This window comes from Triticum aestivum, chromosome 4D, assembly GCF_018294505.1.
Source record: "Triticum aestivum cultivar Chinese Spring chromosome 4D, IWGSC CS RefSeq v2.1, whole genome shotgun sequence".
Taxonomy (NCBI): Eukaryota; Viridiplantae; Streptophyta; class Magnoliopsida; order Poales; family Poaceae; genus Triticum; species Triticum aestivum.
Genome location: NC_057805.1, coordinates 469,657,946 through 469,662,768, shown reverse-complemented (window position 1 = coordinate 469,662,768; position 4,823 = coordinate 469,657,946).

The window sequence follows — 4,823 nt, the reverse complement described above, 5'->3', positions numbered from 1 at the left end:
AACAAGCACAATATGAGTTGGCCGGGCCTTGCCATAAGAATGGGCCGCCAAAGGACCAGAGGCAACTGCTGGGCCATTTAGAATTCGCTGATTTGCCGCCTCATTATTGCCCGTTTCCGGAAATTGAAGCCGATCAAAGACCGTAGTAACTGCCACTGTTGATTGAGTGGGGCGAGATCTATGTTTCTGAGACGACATCGAGGCTTGGTTGAAGAATCTTGGTGCATGAACTGCATCAGCAAAAGAATTCACATTTCTTGATTGCGAGACTAAGGTCCACCCATTATCTTGTTCACGATCGGCAAGGGAACGAAACTTAGAGCATCTCCAGCCGTTGGCCCCGCCCAGGAGGCATAAAAATCGCCACCTAGGGGCGAGCTGGCGATACAATCGGCGCTGGGGGCGGTTGGGCATCCAGCCGTCGCCCCCAGGCGCCGATATTGGCCCAGTTTTCGGTCCACTTTCAGCGAATAAATGCCCCATATGGGCGAGAATCGGCCCATATTCGGCGTGGTTCGTCGTGGTTCGGCGTTGAATTCTTAACATAAATATTTTTTATCACATCATCACAGAAAATCAAATAGTTCAAAAAAATAGTGCAACAACAAATAATTCAATACAAAATTATATAGTTCAACAAATAAAAACTCATATTTCATCACACGTCGAGCCCGGCATCGCCCTTGAGCCTCCATAGGTGCTCCACCAGATCCTGCTGCAGTTGATGATGCACCTGTGGGTCTCGGATCTCCTGACGCATACTGAGGTAGGCAGTCTAGGTTGCCGGTAGCTGGTGATCAACTTCGGCTAGAGGACCCTGCCTGTAGTATGGTTCAGTGTCAAACACTGGCTCTTCCTGCTCGCTCTCGATGATCATGTTGTGCAAGATGACACAGCAAGTCATGATCTCCCACATTTAATATTCCGACCAGGTCTGAGCAGGGTACCAGACAACAGCAAATCGAGATTGGAGCACACCAAATGCCCGCTCGACATCCTTCCTGCAAGCCTCCTGCACCTTGACAAAGTGGGACTTCTTGCCTCCTGGCACAACGTTTGAGATAGTCTTCACAAATGTAGACCATCTAGGATAGATGCCATCAGCTAGGTAGTACCCCTTGTTGTGGTGCCGCCCATTGACCTCGAAGTTCACCGGAGGAGAATGACCTTCAACAAGCTTGGCAAAGACGGGGGAGCACTGCAGCACGTTGATGTCATTGTGAGTTCCTGGCATACCAAAGAAGGAGTGCCAAATCCAGAGGTCTTGTGTGGCCACCGCCTCAAGTACCACACTGCAACCGCCTTTGGCGCCTTTGTACATCCCCTGCCAAGCAAATGGGCAGTTCTTCCATTTCCAATGCATGCAGTCGATGCTTCCAAGCATCCCAGGAAATCCTCTTGCTGCATTCTGTGCTAGGATCCGAGCAGTGTCTTCCGCATTGGGTGTTCGCGAGTATTGCGGTCCAAACACTGCCACCACTGCCCGACAGAACTTGTTGAAACACTCAATGGTGGTGGACTTGGCCATGCGCCCATAGTCGTCGAGTGAATCACCGGGAGCTCCGTATGCAAGCATCCTCATTGTTGTCGTGCACTTCTGGATCGAGGGGAATCCAAGTTTGCCAGTGCAATCCATCTTGCACTTGAAGTAGCTGTCGAACTCCTGGATGGAATTCACAATCATGAGGAAGAGCTTTCGGCTCATCCGATAACGGCGCCGAAATGTTTTGTCGCCGTGCAGTGGAGCATCGGCGAAGTAGTCGGAGTAGAGCATGCAATAGCCTTCGAGACGATGCCGGTTCTTTGCTTTCATCCGCCCCGGCGCCGAGCCACCTCGCCGCGGCTTTTCATTGCTCGCTAGCAGGGCGGCGAGGGCGGCGAGCACCATGAGATGTTCCTCTTCCTGGACGTCGGCCTCGGCTTCCTCCTCTAGCAGCGCAGCGAGCGCTTCCTCGTCGTCCGAGTCCATCGCCGAACACCTTGCGGGCGCGGTGGGCGCTTACCCGCCGCTAAATTGCCCCCCCCCCCCCGTGGCCGGAAACGGCGAAAAAAACGCCCAGCTGCTGGTGGAGGGGCTGCCTCGGCGAAATCTCTGCTCTTTTTCTGGCGGGGATGGGCTATCTAGCGGTGGCGGGCGGTGGGCGACGCCGGGATACAGCTGTTGGCGGCCGAGCGCGCGGGGGTGGGAGGCGACTCGGGAAGAAAGACTTGACTTTTCGCCCGACGGTGTGGGCCAGCCGTGCTTTTCCCTTGCGCCGGAGCCCCCGAGCGCCCCCAGTGCGCCGGGTTCGGCCTGCGATCGCCGGGCCCAAAAACAGGCCGAACCGGCGGATTTCGGCGTCCTGGGGCGCGACTGGGGCGTTTTTTCGGCTCCGGCGCCGAAAAAGTAGTGGGGGGGAGGGGCTTGTTGGGGGCGCGGCTGGAGATGCTCTTAGGACCATTCAAACCCCAAAGGAGAAAACCAAGATTGAATTCAGGCAATGAAACATTCCCTCCATTGTAGATCGCAAAACCAACATTGATCGAAGAAACTGAGAACTTGAAAAGATGCTCACGCAGCTTGCGGACCTTGTATAGAGAAGCTCGGGATCTAAGGTTACAAATGTTTTCACCGGCCGGCTTTCATACTGCAATCCTAACAGTTTACCGGCGCCAGTCGACCACATCCACATGGCACAATCCGTAGGTTCAATCCAACATCTTAGATTTTTACTCTACGTCATCCTCCTGTGCGCGAACGTGTGACTCTTACGACGGGCAGAATGATCAACTTAATACCGGTATACTTGACATCGACACCTGAGCTGCCAATACAGCACCATTAACAAAGACGAGAACATCTCACATGCATATGCGTACGCGAAACCTCATCGTCCGTCCATTAATTCATGCATGGCAAGCATCCTTCCACGGCTACGGACAGATTCATCGCTTCATCAGGAAACCAGGGGTCATCCTATTGTGTGCTTCCTTTCGTCGTTAAGCCGAACTATCAATTGCCCGTCTTCTCGTCCCTACTAATAAACCATGCATGGGTCACACACCTGCTAATCTCCGGGCGGATCGATTAATCTATCACACTCAACACAGCCAGGCCTAGCCTCTCCATCTACCAGCTCCAAAGGAAGGCAGGTCACGGGCGCCTTGTCCGCTCGCGGCGACGCAGAGTGCAGACGAAGCTCGCCACCTTCTCACTCTCTACACTGTACTAGCTGCTGGGGCAAACCTTTGGACCCTTCCATCCTAATCCAGAGCGTCCTAATAATGCAATTTTGGTTCTGCGTACGCATGCACGCAACGGTCGCAGAGATCAGATTAGATCCCGAGGGGCGGAGACGCTGGCTGTGCGAGAGCCGATCGACAAAGAAACTGTGCCTCCCCGTGAGATATCTCACGGGATTGCTGAATCGGCGGACGCTAACCATCAAATGTAGTACAGCGCATCTTCCTCGGCAAGTTGCAGTGCAATCGAGTGGATTCAGGAACCAGCACATAGGGCGTTTAGATGCTTTTATTCTGGGCGGAGGACTCTGCAACAGTTTTGTGGATGACGAGGGAGGGGGTATGGGGTATACAGCGTACGCAATGAACTATGTTCTGAACCTATGTTCCGTGTACAGTTCAGCTGGGTTCTTTGAGATCTTTTTTCGCTTAAAAACGGGCGCCTCTAGTCAGTGGCAAGAAACTGTGACCCGTTGTGCTCAAATTTGCCCCTAAAAAGGCATTTTACGTCGCCCGAATGCCCTTTCGTCTTGTCAAAGTTATTTGACCATTACTTTGAAAATTCATAACAAATTCATATGAACCCAGAAAAATACAAATAAAATATTAAAATGTTTTAAAATGTCACCTATACGTGCATTCCATTTACCAAATGTTTGTTGACCATTACTTTTGATATGACGTGCTGATGTATCAAATGTTTGTTGTATGTCTAATTATGCACTATAAAGACAAGATGTCCGTTCATAGATGTGCTATCGAATATCATGTTGCTATGTTGTACGCGTACACTAATTAAGTACTGTTAATGAGTACTCCCTCCGTAAACTAATATAAGAGCGTTTAGATCACTACTTTAGTGATCTAAACGCTCTTATATTAGCTTACGGAGGGAGTACTTTCTAGTCATCCTTCTGTCATGAGATTTTGGTGAACAGTGGCAAGCATTATATTATGGTATGTTAAGGAAGTTAGTTGTTTCTTAGAAAAATGACTGTGATACACAATTGTTAAATACTAAAGCAGTATATAAATGTCAAACCACAGTATTGACAGAATCAACGTGAGCATGTACGAAAAGGAATCACTGGATTTCAATTAGAGCAACTCAAGTCATAGGAAAAGGAATGTGACTTTAATATGTCTAAAACTTTGCCATGGCAAACAAAATCCAAGATCACGCATTTCAACCCCTTGGCCATTTTTTTGCCGAGAACTAACCCCTATATCATTTTAGGCAACACTTAAACCTGACACAAAAAATGGAAATGAATTGAGACGACCAAAAGCGTGGCCTAAACTCAGGCCGGAACATCACCAAAATTACCGAGGGGGCTGCCCCGGGGCGAAATCAACTGCTAACAGTTTCTGTCACGAAAAATGATCTCAGGCAACATTTTGTTTCGTTACGAGGATTTTCATCACAAAATAGCACACATTTTGTAGTGGGATTTGGTTTAACCAATAATGGTGTATGACCCCTAAAAATGTTAAGGGGAAATTGAAGACGTGTCGACCCTTTGAAGAATTAGACGAGGAACTAGAGTGCGAAGACTTAACTCTTTACTTGTTCTTTTTATTCCCTTTTAAGTCAATAAGGC